The 17,157-nt window shown below is 39.2% G+C and overlaps 1 long non-coding RNA gene across 3 annotated transcripts in view; it reads right to left on the reverse strand.

Moving 5' to 3' along the window:
- The window catches only part of LOC126049728 (uncharacterized), a 57,227-nt gene that overhangs the window by 22,044 nt on the left and 18,026 nt on the right, over positions 1-17,157 (reverse strand). The window contains exons 3-5 of one of the 3 annotated variants that reach the window (XR_007509297.1): positions 14,280-14,382; positions 9,834-9,892; positions 8,497-8,667 (exon numbers count right to left, since the gene is read on the reverse strand). This is a non-coding gene — a long non-coding RNA (uncharacterized LOC126049728). The remainder of the gene's footprint in view (positions 1-8,496; positions 8,668-9,833; positions 9,893-14,279; positions 14,383-17,157) is intronic. The other 2 variants (XR_007509296.1, XR_007509298.1) reach the window with 2 other exon arrangements.

Genomic DNA, 17,157 nt, shown 5'->3' on the forward strand with positions numbered 1-17,157 from the left:
ATGGAGTCACTTGCCCTTAAAAAGACCAGACTACAAAGAGGACATAACACAGCAGCATGGGAAAGGTAAATTCCATCTGTCAGCCAGTCTGCCTGTTCCCCTTAAGTGGTGATGTTGAGGCTGCTCTTGCAAGGGTTTCTGTGCAAATGCAGACCCACACTAAGCGAACATCCTGCAAGCAAGGAAAATGTGCACAGTTTGAGAGAAGAGGGCCTCTGCAGACCCTACCATGTGAAGTGATCATATTAAGTTCTCAGTTCAGGTGTATGAATGTTGTCCATGAAGAATCTACCTTATGAATCCCTGGTGTCTCCAGATGAGAACTGAATCAGACCTTCATGCTTGAGGAAGTATCTTAGATCTGACATTGCAAGGCTTTAATCGGCAATTGGCAAGTTCATCTGCAAATGAAACTATGTTGGCTCATTGCTCATCTCATGAACTTTGAAACATCCTCAGACATACTAAATTATGTGTTTAATATGTTCAAATTGTTAATATGCTCTTATATGTTCATATGGCACAAAAATTCTTGCTTTAGAAGAAGTAGATCAGCACGGCTATCTAGCCTGGGTACGGTGTGCCAGTCTAACTATTCTGCCCTGGTTCCTGACTTGTTCAAATCTAACCCAGAAACTTTTGAACAGTGCTCCATTGCTGTTTGTTCAGATTTTTTTGTTTGGTCCCCCCTCCCCCCCCACTAGATTGCACATAAAGGAATATTTGATGCTTGAATCTAATCTGAAAACAACCTGTGATTAAAAAAAAAAATTAAAAAATCTAATCCCATTCAGAACACCAGTCAATATGCTTAATGAAAAAGTATAAGCTGGTTTTCTCAGGAAGATGAGAATATTACTGATCTGCTGGTTTAATCTCTAAATAGATATAGTGGACTGTTAAAGAACCTTTTTAGAGGTATCAGTCTGAAGGAATCAATTCAGTCATCCTTGTGAACTCTGCTGAGATTCAGGAAATACAGAAGGGCACTGAAAGCAGGAAAAAGCAATAATTTGCTGTGAAGAACAAAACAGAGTCTGTTATTATATCTCTCTCGGCATGAGGTGCATTTCTAGAAAAGCTCATTGCAGTTTCCAGTTATATAGATACCTCTTATCCCATACATGTAAATAATTCAGAGAAATATTGGCTCAAACCTCTTTGGAGGCTCAGCACTGAAAATTACATCTGTTGATATCTGAAAGCACAATAAAAATAAAATAGGAGTGGAAGGGTGGAGCTATCATAGGTAGCCATATATCAGAAACAGGTTTATTTATATATATTTAGGTAATGCCTTTCAGCTTGAGTGGATGTGATGCATACAGACGTTAGGAGGTTACTGTTGTCTACCTGTTTGCTATCTTTCCCTAAAAGTTACTTGCCTCTCCAGCAGAGCTGCTTTGTAGTCATCTGTGCACTATTCTCCCACATCAGCACAAAGCCAACGAGTAACTCAGCTATTTTCACTGGTCCTGAAAGTCTAACCCTTACTCTACAATCACATCCCTGTGAAATTCTAATGGGCCTATCACCTGTGAACCAAGTATTAATCCTTAGCTTTCATGTATGGTTACATGTTTGGGAAGTATTTTTTTTAAATTATAGACTGTAAATTATTGCAAAGTGCCTTAGTATTCCCAAAACTATGCTAAATATATTTATTTTGGTAGAACTTTTTAAGTGGTATGTTGTGCCAAGTGCTCAATGATTAAATATTAAATACACATTCACACATCTCAGGTTGAGCCTGTATGAATGGAGGTGCAATTTGACTCTGTTCTGCCAAATAGGAGTTGCATTACAGCTTAGCATTCAGGATTGCTAAATCCCTTTGCTTGGTAACAAGAACCATGTGACATTGCACATAATCATTAAGAATGTAGCATGGTTGGATGTCCTTTTAACAGTAATTTGAGGAACATGTTTTAAATGGTAAGATGTGGCTAAATTCACATTTAACTGCCATTTTAATTATTTTGCATTTTATTAATTGCTCACAGCTTGATTCAAATTTAATTATTACTATTTGGATGAATAATAATTAGTTTTTAATGCCTGCTTAATGGTCTCGCCTCATGATTTTGACCTGCTGGCCATTCTGCATGCTCCTGTTTCAACTGAATTAGAACGAGGCCTTTCTTATAATGTGAATAATTTGTAAGAATAACCTTTGCATGGTTTCATTTTTGCATTGTAGATCTGTGTGTCCCCTTATCAGCCTGCTCAGTTACTATGTTTTTACAGCCAGGAAGCTATTCAAGGTGCAAGTATGGCCACCCTTTGATGCTTCTGCTGTCTGTTTGCCTTAGTTTTCTCCTTCACTGAGGAATTACTGTGATGCCCACTGAGACCAGGATCAAGGCTGTCCTATCTGGTGATTCTCTCTCCTTCACAGCTCAAGAGAAGGTTGATAAAAGCAAGTCCTCAAGGAGTAAAACCAGGCTCCATATGGTCCTTTTCAGCTTGTTGAAGCACAGGCAGGCCAGTCACTTGGCCTGCAATGATCAGAGCAGAGGGAAAGGTAGAGAATTACTCTCATCTGGTGGAAGCAGCAAACAGGGAAATGTCAGGTATCTGTTTACATGTTCCTCCTAAAGCACTCAGATGAGAGACTGGAAGGTAGGCTGTTGAGTCATTGTTTGTAAAAGCAGTAAATCCTGCCAGGTACTGTTTTGCTTTGCAACATCTAAGTTTCCTATGTAAGTCTGTCTTGTTGCTGCTGAAACTCCAGAGAACCCAAATTGTCAGGCAATCAGGAGGAAATTATGGCCATGGGGAAAGCAAAACGAACTAGCACAAGGATTCTTTCTGGGCTGATTAATGACTTGTAGCAATTACTCACTTCATACAAATGCTCACAGGATATTAGAAGTGAATATTTTCTAGTTCCACCAGATTTCAGATATGCAACCGCTATGTTCTACAGGCAGGAAATTAACCCTTAAGCTTGAGTTGAAAGTAAACTATATATTTGAATAAAACATGTTACTCTTATTTTGCTGCAACAGAGTAGTACAGGCAAAGGGACTTTGCTGGATGACACTAGAGAATTAGCAGCATCATTAACAGGTATAATTTTGTTTCAATTAATTTACGGGTCTGATCCTGACCTTAGACTGGGCAGAACCAGCACTTCCTGCATAAGTCCTGATGCAGGACTGCTAAATGAGGCTCTGCGTGCCTCCAAGCAGGGTCTGATTTGACTACTGAACTATTTTGTATCAATGTGGCACCAGTGTCTCTCCTGATGCTCTAGAGCGAGTGTGACAAGGAGAGGAATCAGCCCCAGAAACACTGCTGAAAGATATTAAACCTAACTTCTAACACTGGTTATTCCCCGTATTTACTTCTAAAAGAGAAAAATGCAGCTCAGTATGCATACTATGCAACCTCTGCCAGCAACTGTCAGACAGACACTTCATGTTTCTGCATTTTCAAGCTTTTCTTGCACTTTTTGTCTGCATTTGAACAATTCTGAGACACCTAAAGGAGTGCCTTGAGTGACTTAAGTCTGAGAATCACAGATAGAAACCAGAAGCTGATAATTTCCTTGTAATGTAGTACAGTCAGGTCTTACAGCTGACACTGAAGGATTTTGTGGTGTTTTCTGAGCTGTTCTTTCATCACTGCTAAATTTTCTTACTCTACATTTCAGGTTTTCTGCAACTTCAATCAAAAGTTTAGTTTTATTTCATCTGATTCCTCAAAACAAAACATTTCTCACTATGTTGCTCTTTCCCTGAACAAAGAAATGCTTTTAGAGCTCTAACAGAAAATTGAAATTGGAATCTGACTACTGTGATCATTTAGGTAGCTTATTGATAGATGGCTGGCTAGTGTTGTCTTCTGCAGCCAGAGTTCGACTTCAGAGCTGGAATGTAAGGAGAGAGGAGGCAAAAAGGAAGCAGGAGGCAGTATACAGAGAAAAGCAGAGAAAGGGGGGAGTCACGGTTGGGAGGAGCTATGATGGTACTCAAAAAAGCACAGCTGTATCTTGTGATGTTCAATTTGGGATCAAGCATTTCATTTCTAATACAGCCCGAAAGGTAATTACTCAACTTCTCTTTTATTGCAGCTCTCACAATCTCACATTCTTTTACTGCTCTTTCTGATATTGACTGATACCAGACCCACAGGAGCAGCTGAAACATTTGGATCAATGCCAACTCAGACCTGTTACAACCTATGGCTTGTCTTGCTTAGAAGAGATTTAAACAAAACAAAACAAAAAACCCCCAGAACAGCTCCCCAAGAATGAAAAGCATATCTGGATGGAGAATTTTCAGCATCATCTGGATGCTGAAAATTTAACAATACAGGGACAATATTAATTTATACAAGCTAAAGATGATATAATGGATATAGGTCCCATTTGCTTCACTGGGCTCTGAATAGCATAGCAGCACTGGCAAGTACAATTCTCTGAAAAGTACCTCATTAGCTCTGTCAGCCTGCCTCAGCTGCTACAGACCAAATCCTGGAAAGCAGTGCCACGGAACAGAGGAGTTGCTGTTGTCTACCAGATAGAAAATTTACCCCAGGCTGGACCAGAAACAAATAATAAACTATTTCCTATTCAGAAGCAAAAAAAACACCCCAAACCCTAGACTTCTAGCCTCATGCTATTTAATCTTTATCTTAATTTTTTAAAAAATTAAGTAAATTCATGGATGATATAACTCCATTGAAATTATTGCCTGAACCCCAGCCCTGGTTCAGTCTTGAACCTGAAATCAAGGGAGTATGGACAGGGAGAAATTTCATTCTGCTGGGCTATCGAACATTGCTTGTGCCAATTTAAAATAGAGGATTTACCAACTGCTGTAGCATCCACTGAACATGCTTAAATGAGATTTCTTTGTGAGGAAACTTTTTCCAGAGTCTTCTAAGATTTACAAAACTGTTCTTTTTTAGCATCACTACAAGAAACTTTGAGACTACACATCAACTTTAGATTATTTTTTTGCCCCATATTGCAACAAAAATAATAGGCAGTCACTTCATGAGTCATTTGTTTATCTCAGTGCCTTTGAAGCATGGATGTGATCAAGATTTCTGAAGCAGAAAAACATTAAATAACCAAAGACCTTTAGCAACCTCTAGCGATATCAAGTAAGATGATACAACATCGCGCATATAACTTGATCTTTTCACTTGGGTTTCCAGTAGATAGCACCTAAATTCTGCTAAGATCACAGACTTATTCTAGATCTGTACTACTTCAAGGGCTGAAGTTGGTTCACATGCTATAGTAGGGCTCTGCTTTCATTCTCACAACCAGAAAGAGGGGACAGCTGTCAGACATACCTGGCACCTAAAGGCTGCCACTGTTACATGTATTGTCAGATCTTCAAAAGACAAAAGTGCCCAAGACAATGACTAGTTCAGCAAACCTGGCTACTTCATTTGTGTCTAAATGGGAAAGATAAACCTTTGAAAATTTCATCACATACCTGTCAATTCACAGTCATTAATTTGTTCGTAATTTTATGCTGTCAATTTGCCAGGCAGTTGAGAACTCTAAACATCAGAACTTCGTGGTAACAAAACTGTTGTAGTCCTGCAGACAACTAAATTATTATACTAGGAAGGTCCAAACAATAACACCATGTAATCAGGATTCTGAAGCAGAAGTCCAAATAAGCCATGATTTATTGTGTAATCAGATACTGCTTTACTTTGAGGTCCCCAAACTCTCTACTACTACACATCACTGACCTTGTAATTAAGTGGTCTGCTGCTACCAGAAGGTAAAAGGACTTAATAACCTTGCAATTTTAGTCTGCTATAGAATGAGTATATTGCACCTGGCTTGACTGGCAAAACTGGCTGCTTTATACAAGCCAGGAAAAGGATTTGCTAACTCAGAGCAAGTTTTACCAATAGTTCTGTAGATACAGTCCTCTGTATCTACTGCTGTACTGGGTCTGGCTGGGATGGCGTTAACACAAGTACTAAGCAGTCTGCTATGTCCAAGTGCTCAGAAGGTGGCAACTGCAAGACTCTCCTCTCTTGACTTGATGTCATTTTACATATATGCTGTATGAAACTCCCTATGTAAGACCAAGTTAAATTCTACTCTCTGGGGTAACAGCAGTTGACAGGTTCTAGCCCCAATAAGATGGATGTTCAGTTTTGCTTCTGGAAGGCAAAATCCACATTGTCTGTCATCAACACAGGGTGTCTAGCAGTTTAAGTGGAGAATTCAACTTTTTCTTGGGACTCCTGCACGCAATATTTTTCTGAGTTAGGCACCTATCTCACACTACAGATAGGAAACAGAAATGCAAAGTGTAAATGCCTTTAAGCAGCGCTCTGCAAGATCATCTCTGTTCTTAAATCTACACAAGGTCTTACACTAGTCTTTACCCAGGAGCCTTAGACAACCTTTTTACTATTGGTAAACCTGGACCCTGAACCTGGGGTGATGTGCTTATAGGCAGAATGATGAGGGATGTACAGAACTCTTTATTCTGCAGAATTCTGTAAACATCTCATGCTTAGCTAGATCAGAGTTACTCCTGTCTGTCAGAGAGGTGACAAAGGCATACGTAACTAAGGCCAGGGCAGTGTGGTGGTTGAAGTCTCCAAATTATTTTCACAGCACCATGTTAAAAAGCAGCTGAACCACCACCCATAGAAGCAAACTTCAGCTGGAAATGTGAAATACTTAATATAAACCAGTTCCGGCTGAACTATGTAATACTCAGACACGTGTACCATTAATTTCATACCAATTTAGCAGTGTTTTTCAGTTCTCCATTACAGGCTGTATTGACCAATGCTATGTACCTTCAAGTAAAGAAAACTACTACATGCTTTCTTTCTTCCCATGCAAATATGCATTTACACAACTACTTTGCTCAGTACCTGGCCCCATACAGAACTGAAAGTGATTCTAATGAAGATGGAGTTACTGTTTTTCAATAAAAGCACAAGTAGTTGTAAAAGGTCAATAAGATTTACTCTGGTGTTGGCTTAGAGATCATTTGTTATTCAAATGACAAAGGTACTATGTTTACGAAGTACACTTAGTGATCAATGGTACTACCTGTTTATCAGGCAATCCTTGGCATTTCCATAATTTCTCCATGCAATAAGACTTGAGCTTCGCTTACTCAACACAAACAGCAGAGGCTCAGCAATAATCACAGATTATTGCTGAGATCTTCCAGAAAGTATTTTAAAAACACTCTGTCAGTTTCTTGTTCTTGATGAGCCATTTCAAATGTCAAATGTTGGGTCACATTTTTGAATAATAGCTACAAAAACATAATGTTATGAAAGTTTTAACTCCGCATCTTCCATGATGGCCTCTGAATCAGAGTAATGGAAATGCAGGTCTAAAAAGGACTTCTAAGAATATTTTTTTACTTTTTCTAGTTGCTTTACTTTTATATAGTTTCTAGATCTTTAAGCATTTTCTAGCTGACCTATAGATCATCACAGAGCAAATTTAACAAAAGGATTGCTTTTATTAATGACTTTTTACTCATCCCTTTGAATTCATTCTAAACCCTGCATTGTCTTACACCACAAGTTGAAAATCACTGACGCATTACAGCTATCTCTACATTCACGAATATGAAGACAATCACCAGCCATTCCAGGAGTGCATTCTGGAATTCCATAATACCATTTAGGTGCCAATGTAGAACATTTCAAATCTGACAGCAGCTATAGACAAGGAAAGAAAGAAATCTGGAGGACAAAACTGTTTATTAAAGTCATCAGTGGTTTGTAGAAAGAATCCTGTGAAATTGCTCATTTAACAGAATGTTACATTGTTGTCTATGGGCCAAGAAAAGCATTGGTATCACAGTCACACCAAAGCTTCACTGGCGTCCAATCAAACACAACTTGTATATTTACCATTTTCTTGACTTAAATTTGTGCACCAGGCCCACTGAGCTTAGTGAATTCTACTTGCTTCTTAAAAAAAACCCCAACTATTAACAACACTTTTGATTTCTCTTGTCATGATCCAAGACCTTCAAAGCATGTCACAAGCATCAAGAGTCACTGTATTGTATCACTATCACTTATTTGTGGACAGGGAACACAAAACTCAGGTATTTAAGAGTCTACCTAATTTCTGTTACCATCTATGAAAAGTCTGACTCTGATTTTAATACAGTTGGATTTCTGCCTTAATGCACCACTAAGAGTCGCAGAGTAATTCAATGGGAGAGACAGAAATAGAATACAGCTGTCCCAATTCTCAGACTCCATTCTAACCAAATGACCAGGCTCCCAGCTTGGTGCTTATAAGAATACACCAGCTGCTGTAGGTTGCATCTGCAAACCATTCTCTGACTGCTTTTAAATGTATCTTCGTTCATATTCAGGCTCAGCTGAAAAGGCCTGGGGGGAAGGCAGTGACAGAAGACTTCAGAAGCATATAGACTTTGTGCCTCACAGTATTCTCAGCAGAAGCAGGTATCAAATGACTCAAGGAACTTTTACTCCAGTGCTACATGTTCATTCACTCACCTTCCCTTGGGATGCAGAGAGTGTGCCAGCTGGGCAGATGTGAAGAGGAAGCCACAAGAAGATCACAGAAGCCATTTCTAAAAGCCAATGTTAGTCCCGGTCTCAGCATATACCTCACCAGTCACGTACATGCCTTTATTGTCCCATAAAGAATGACATCCAATATTTGGCCTATAGAACAGCTTTAGTTATAATGGCAGCTGAATACCCACTGATTCTCACTTCATGTTATTTGCTTGGAAACAAACCCATTAAGCACCAGTGGAGAAGTCTATTGTTATTACAATGACTATGAAAGTTATAAAGATGCAAATTACATAAAGATCTTTGTCATTATGTAGCTAGTAGTACAATATGAAAATCATCTTACTTGAACAAGTGGTTGTGGGATCTTCTTCCTCTCACCCCAAGTCTCTCTGTTGTGCATCAAGCTTCATGTAAACGACTATGAATGATGGGCAGGGGAACAGTTCTAAACTGAGTACTCTGTGAACTTCCCTCATATTAAACAGGCAATTCACTCAGTCCTCCAAAGAATGGACTTGCTGACCTATTGTGCTCTACACAATGTGCACATCTCGGCACTGTATTATACCTCTGGTGGCTTCTCTGGTTAGCAAAGTATAAGCTGTAGCATTTCCCAGTTGATTTCTAGCCACTAATCCATACCTTTGATGCACTGAAAGCTTGGATTTTAAGTAACAGCTTCCAGTTTCACTGGTGCCATCAGTGATGGGTGCAAGTGATAGAAATAAAAAGCCCCTAACAATTCTCTTTGCCATATGCTTCGCAAACACAGTGGCACTAATGTACAGTACCAGAAACTGTAAACTGTATCACTGTTTTTTGTTAAGACCTTCCCATAAATGGTCCATGCTGTAATCAGAGAGGAAAAACTCCAGTTGTCTTCATCCTGCTGGTAATGCCAAGTGACTATCTTTCTTATAAGCCCATCCTTACAAAGGGGAAGAAATCCTTGCCAGGATAAAATGACTGTCATCTTTCTTCCAAGTCCTTTTGAAACACTGCAGCAAAGCTTACAAATGAACTATAACCTAGCCCTGATTATCTTGATGATGATCTACAGCTGCCAAAACTCTTGAAATATCATATTTATATGCCCAACATAACTGACATGATTACTCCATCCTCTCATTTGCTCAATCACTTCATACACCTACAGGTGTATGTACATACGTATGGTAGGTGTAGGTATATGTTGGTGTATGTATATACACATATGTAGGTGCACATGTAGGTGTGTGTATATACACCTACAGTTCATTCTAACTCTCTTGGAATGGACAGTTTCAGTTTTACTTCTGCATAGTACTTACCATAACGGGATTCTGATCTTCACTGTTGCTGTGCTACAGGACTCTTAAAAACCAGTAGCCTAAAAGATAAAATTACTAAACTTACTGCAGGAAGAATAACACATGGTGAGCAAATTTAAGCCCTCACAAAGTGAGCAGACCCCGTAACTTAGTAACTATTAAGAACAATAAAGCCACTAGAAAAAAGTCAGGAACAATTCATTAGTAAAAAACACACACATAATGCTTACGCATACTCACAGGCACACAGAAACAAGAGAGGGGAAGGGAGCCATACTTGAACTAACTGTTATCTATTTCAACCATATCAGCTGATATGACTGGTACCCAAAATTAACTTTAGTAACACCACATCCCTGTTCAAAATTCCTCTCTACATCTGATTCCAGGTTGCACCTCCACTAATAGCTGCTCTTGGGTATTGTGTATAGATAGGCATAAATGCAGCTGCTTTCCTGATGTGGTCCTGCCACTGGCCCTGTCTCCCTTTCTTATCAGACCAACATAGACAACTTAAAGGCAAATCACGTTTGCACTGCATCATTAAAGCAAGGCTTGGGGTCACTTTACTGAATAATTTATACAAATGAAGAGCTGTCTTTCACAGCAACTGAAAGCAACAATAAGAAATAAAATTCTTTAGTTTTAAAAGCTGTTATAGAAATGTCTGAATTTCAAGAGGAAGATGCTCTACAGTCAGACACAAGGGCCAGTTCTGGAACTTTTCATTCTGCTTTTACTCCATTTTCTTATTCGTGCTCCTACTGCCATCTCTGATCTCTAACCATTGGGCATGCATTTGTATGTCAAGCCTTCAGGAGCTTCTGAGCCTTGTATCTCTGACACCTGAACAAGCAGGGACTGGCAGGTGGGATTTTCAAACATGCTCTGTGCTGATTGCTCCCAGTGAACTTGACAGGAGAACTAGCTGCAAGCTGAGGATTGGTGACTTTAAAATCCAAATCAGCATTTTCAAACACTTTGTGCCAAACACTAAATCTATTATCAACTCTTTTCTGGCTCACAAATTTGCTCCCTTTCACACCCAGTTATGGCTTCTCTTTGATAATTAGATTATGTTAGCAGTAAGTGTAAAGGAACAGCATAGAGGAAACAAATTAGCGTGTTACTCTTTTAATTGCTATGGGAAGTAGTGACCTCCTATTTACAAACATCCAACTGACTTCACAAGTTACTTGACAGTGTGAATCAGATTTACTTCTTAAAAGGAAGCTGGATGTCCACCATTTCTGTCATACCAAATCAAATTACCCTTAATCTCTTCTTGCTACATCATGAAACTCACCCCAGCTTAAAAACAGTATTTTGGCAAGGTATACTGAGCTGTAAATTTGCTTTGTCCAATGACTAATTCCCTGTTGAAAGTGAACAAGAATCTCTTGAGTGCTGTCAGCAGCAGCTGTGAAAAAACAACAGGCTGGCCAGCTGGGTTTTTTTGGTGCCTGGAGGCATAGGGTCTTGCTTGTTTCATTAAGTGACATTATTTGGTTTGAAAGATCCTGGACTGTGCCTGAAAAAAGAGACAGGGCACAGTGATACTTTTTCTGAAGATGGCGACTTTCTTCCCAAATCACAGGGTTCTCTTGACTAAAAAACTATAGAAATGACCCTGCATAAACATTGCAGAGATAATTACAAAATAAAGAAACATTACAGTGAATCCATTGAGATCTTTAATTCCAAACTGCCACCATCCCAGAAGGAACAAACTGTTAGTCTGACTCTTAAGTATACAATTAAGCCTGTCAAGTTCTGACTCCATAATATGCTGTTTAATATTGAAAAGTCTGTCAGTAAACTAGTATGTGGGATTAATGTCATAATGCTTTGGTTTTGCTTCCTCATGAAACTATAAAACAATTTAGCTGATATAAGCAACATGTTATTAATACTCCTTTTGGCAGCAGTTTTAATGCTATGTGGGATACTCCCCCTTCCCTCTAATATAATAGCCTTCCCTGGCCTTTATGGATTTAAATCAGTGAGGGAAGCTGCATGTGTTCCATGTGGAATTTATTCAGTAATTCTATTAAGAGCTTCCCTGCAGAGAAATTAATGTTCTCATCTCATTCAATACTCATCCTATTCAGTACTTAAAACAGAAGACCTAATCTCTCCCTATATTCAGTTTCCTCAAAGGATTTTCTATTAGTTTCAAGGAATTCAGAAGATTAAGCTTCAACACTTCTGTGTTTGCAAAACTATAAAACTCTGGGGCTTACAGTTAGAGCAGAATGTTTTGCCGTTTCTGGAATTTTTGAGAAGGAGGGTTGTCAATTTAAAGTTACAGAGCCTTCAAAAGAGGCCCTTTACTGTTGTTTCTCACCATTTTCAGGTCACACTTCAAGTGACATTCAGCATTAGCCAGCAGAGCTTCAATGATTTCACCAGATTCTCTAGACCAATTCATTCACCTGGCTCTAACTAGCAGCTACCCCCAAAAGGCTTCAGAGCTCAGATCAGAAACAAGTATTTCATACCACAGGTGCCTGCACTAAGCAACAGCAGAAGCATCACAGCTGAGGCTTGGTGCTAGAACAGAGAACATGGTAGAGGGGTTGCCTTCATTTCCCCTCCTAGATTTTATATTCCCAGTTACTGAAAATAAATGGAAAATCTGTTATCATTCCTCAATGTTCTTTGATGAATCGCAACAAAGCCAACTGGGCTGTGACGTGCTGGGCTGCTGACTATCATGAAGCTCCTCTAATTGGGTATGTCTGCTACAAAGGGGCTCACTTATGCTAATGATGGCTATGACTACAGCAGGCTGCATTTCTAAAACTCAGTCCACATATCATTAAATCCACTGAATACTATCTAGGCCCGTTTACTTAGCAAAGGATTTTTGAGGACTAGGTAGATACAACTTGTTTGGAACCCTGCCTCCAGCAATGATTAATATTTAATACAAGATTTGTAGGTTAGGTATTATACCTTTTATTATAGTGACTTCTATCACTGGGAAAAGCTGACAATTTCAGGGGATCATAAGTCCTTTTTTAGTCCTAAGAAGAAAGACAAACTTTCAGAAAGAAATGCCTTTCCTCAGCTATAGGAAAGGTCTGTATTCCTGAAAGCTTGCCTGCCTCGTAAAACTATACTATTGGTCTAATAATAGGGACCATATAGATCATTGTGGCTGTACTTGCTCTGGCATTCTGATGTTATTAAAATCAAGATGAAGAGAAGCAGGAATTATACCTCTCACAAAAATAGAGTACATCCTCCTGCAGGGTAAACTATTTACATATTGTGATGCATGAGAAGCTGCATTTTAGAAAAGATCACAGAGGAAGGGAGACAGTTGTCCACCTATTACTGATACCCATCTCCATAATTTTCTCCCTGATTAGTTCAATTCAAGGAACAAACTGGGAGGAGTGATTTAAATAACCTGTGCTTTTAGATTTTCCAGAGAAAACAAAAGAGCTGATTTACCTCTCATTTCTGTTAGCAAACAAGTCACTCTTGATTTGCAATACTGTTAACAAGAAGAGGTTCAGACAGAACAGCTTAGGTTTGCAGTCATTGCAAGAAACACAATTCAGTAAATAACCAAGAGGATAAAATTTTTTAAAGCGATAAGAAGCTAGAAACTACAGTTCCAGTGACAGTGTACACTTAATAAAAATTAATGGGATGCTTTAAGTAGCCAGTGGAGATATTTCTCCCAGCCTTGCACAAAAAAGTAATGTCATGTATGCAACCTTTTAAATGAGAAAAATGTGTGTCTTGTGATGTACTATCAAAAACCCAAGCTGTTTTAATAAGGGAATGCTAAGTGAATGGAAGAAGTGAATGGTCTTACTTCTTGACTCTGCCACTACAGCTCTGTGACCAAAGGCAAACCACTTAAACATTCAGCACCTCTCAGTGAAACTGGTAACAAATGAAATGGCAGGCAGCACATTAATTTCACACAACAATATTTTTTTATCTTATAGTTGAATAAAAGAAGAACAGTTTCCATAACAACTACTACATTTCAGGATTCTTAGAAGAATGACTATACTAATGAAGACCAATGTACTTCAGTTACCCATCTCTGACAGTGACCAGAGCAAGGTATCCCAAGGAAGATGCAAAAATAAAATATCTGCCAAGGAAAACTTTCTGCCTACCTCCAAGCTATCATAGTTGACTGATTGCACAAAACATGAGTGTTTATATTCTTTAAAACAGAGATCAGACTTGGTTTAGGAGTAGATTTTCTCCTTATTCACCTTCAAGATCTTTTTAGGGACTGATAATTGTGTGCCCAGTGACAGACCTAATGCTAAGGCTCAACTGTTACGAACACTGACATTGAGCTGGGCAAGTACTCAGCACAAGTAGAGGACCCAGGCTCCTGCACACACCTGGGGAGTGAGCTGAGCCAGCAAGCCAAGCAACAAGCAGGTTGGAGAGAAGAGGAACACAAACCTCAATCCTTGCAGGTCGCACATAAGGGTCTGACTCTGGGTTTGAAGGAGTTGTCTGTCTCTCAGTTCCCACATTTAGAAGCCCTTTCAGAAGCTGGTGTGCCCTTGAGAGTGTTTAAAAGAAAAATAAGGAACTTCATCAACAGAGTTGATACAGAAGCACAAGGGACTTGAAGCACCTGTGATAAAAGACAGCAGTTTGACAAAGGGGTTGAGGATCACTATGGTGCTGAAATGCTGTATTTAGGTGTGAAATGTGATAGTTGGGCATCTCTGTGCAATTCTACAACCAACCACAGACATACATGCTTACTGGGAGCCAAACCCTGTGCTGACAAAAGCTCTGGGCAAGTTGGGGTTGTCAGTGGATTTGTGACAGACAAAAAAGTACAGCTTGGAAGAAGGCTCTGGAGTTTGAGAAAAGAAACTCTCCCTCCTACTCATTAATTCAGCTCACAGTGTCATGAGTAACTGCAGTGAGTGGGAAGAAAGGACATTACACTTATAAAATAAACCTCCAGAAAACTTTTAAATAGAAAAATCACCTGTGGGGAAAATGAAACAGAAAAATTTGGCCCCAAAAAGCCAAAGAGAATTCTAAAAATAAAGACAGCATATTAAAGAGAGACAGTTTTCCAGCTGTTAAATAGGAAAAGGACATTGTTCATGAAACAAAAGACCCTTTGAGGTGCTTGCATTTAACTTTCTTCCTTCAAACAAAGCATTAAAGCTCTACTAAATCAGTCCAAAATAAGACAAAAAAAAAAAGTCTGAGTGAAGGGCCAGATGCTTAACTGGAAGTCCTGGCCATTGCACTGTGGATATAATTTTGCACCTACTGAGAAGCTTTGCCTGGGCATGTAGTTGTAACACAGGATTTCATCCCTGTTCTCTAAAGGGAGTCCTTAGCTCAAAGGTGTCAAGAAGCAGATTTTAATGAGAATGAAAACAGGCTGACCTCTCTTCATGTGCTTCCATGAATAATTTTTGACATTCAGTTTCTGTCAACAGATAAGGGAACTTCTTTTAAGAAATTATGATTATAAAATGAGTGAGAATACAAGCCAAATTTCACCCTGTAGAATTCTACTGAGCCTGACTTTTGGATCTAAAACACTTAGAAAGCCTTCCCTTTGAGCTGTCTTCTAGGGCAAAGGAGTCCCTGAACAGTGTAGGAAACAGTGTAGGATTTCTGACCTAGCATTGGATTGTACTCCTATTCATCCTGGCATAGAGGGTATTTCTCAGAGAAAAGGAATTCCTAGCCCCTATCTGCTGGAATGAGAGATTTGCATGCATTTTTACGCCATGTAGAACACCTGCACCAGTAACCAGGAATTCATCTACAATGTCTAGAAGCCAATTAGGAGCTACTACTGCTGTTCTGACCAGGTGCCAGAGGTCCAGAAGTCTGCCCAGACAAAAAAAAAACCACAACAAAACCAACCAACCAACCAACCAAAAAAACAACAAAAAAAACCCCAACAAAAAAACCCCACAACTTCTGTGGAGATGCCCTATTTCTCATTTGTAAATCTGAAATGACATTGCTGCTGTAGCCAGGCATGCAGGCCTAAGACACTCTTTGTACTCATTCCAGTAGTCTCTTTGTTATATTTCTGTTTCTAAGCACACTTATTATGAAAACTGCATTACAGTCTTAGAACGTAGATGTTCATTGCTGGGCAGTTACTACTGGTAGAGGAACATAAAGGATCCTCAGCTAAATCTAATCTAATCAAGTTTCACCCAGGTACTTTAAATCAGATTTTTAAAAAATTGTTCGACTAAAGTATTTCTGTTCCCAGAACTGAGACTGCTATATGCTGGGGAAACACTGATCTCAGTACTCCTATGAAGACAAAGAATTTGTTGCTGAGATGCCCTGATAATCCTGGCCCACAGAGCAGAATCTCTGTCCACTGCCACCAAGATTCTGGCATTCTCAGAGGAAAACACTCTTCTCACCCTAAAGGTTTTTCCTCAAATGTCTTAGTAAAACATTTGTCCTGCCAAAAGAAAATTAATTTCATTTCTAAATCTCCAAGCAACATCCTTCTAATGCTTTTACCAGCATAAAGACAGAAAACACCCTGCTGTTATCTTCTCCATGCGTAAGGACATAAACGCAGTAATCAAGTCACCTCATGCCTCTCTGATTAAATGTGAATGCTAAATTGAACAGGATGATACCTGGACAACATTTTGACCAGAGTCTAACGCTAGCTGTGCCTGGGATGGGGGATTGGTAACTGTAAGTACAGAGATTTGGAGACTGAAGGTATTGCCCATCTGGCAAATCTATTCCTCTATTTGTGATTTAGAGGGCTGGAGCTGATGGTTTAATAAGAACGTCCCATCCACAAGAGCTGACTGGGGATGTACCACAGAAACAAGTTTCTGTCAGAAGATGCTTTTTCAAAACTTAAATGCTTTGTAAGTATGTTTTAGCTGAAAAAACAATAAATAAAAAAAAATCCACTGACTTTTGAGACCAGCTTCCTAGCAGGGCTGTTGAGGAACCAATGCCCCAAACATATGCATTAAGAAGACTGCTCAGATCTGCTGACTCAAGAACTTCCTGACTGCTCCCAGCTGCCTGATGGTCTCTGGAGGTAAGAGAACTTCCCATTGGTATTAAGGGATTGGCTCAAGATTTGTGGATAAACTCCACTGGAAAATAACAATCAGTACAAACCCCACCTTGTGCTTCAAGGGCAAGACCAATTTTTAACCTTGCTTCTTCACAATACATAGACAGCAATTTAGCTATCCATGCAATTTAATTTAAAAAAAATCCTGCCGAAACAAGCCAATTCACACACTTTGTGCCTTGTGAAAGAGATAAACTCTATGTGACAGATAGTAGTCACAATGCT

This window comes from Accipiter gentilis, chromosome 23, assembly GCF_929443795.1.
Source record: "Accipiter gentilis chromosome 23, bAccGen1.1, whole genome shotgun sequence".
In the NCBI taxonomy this organism is placed as follows: domain Eukaryota; kingdom Metazoa; phylum Chordata; class Aves; order Accipitriformes; family Accipitridae; genus Astur; species Astur gentilis.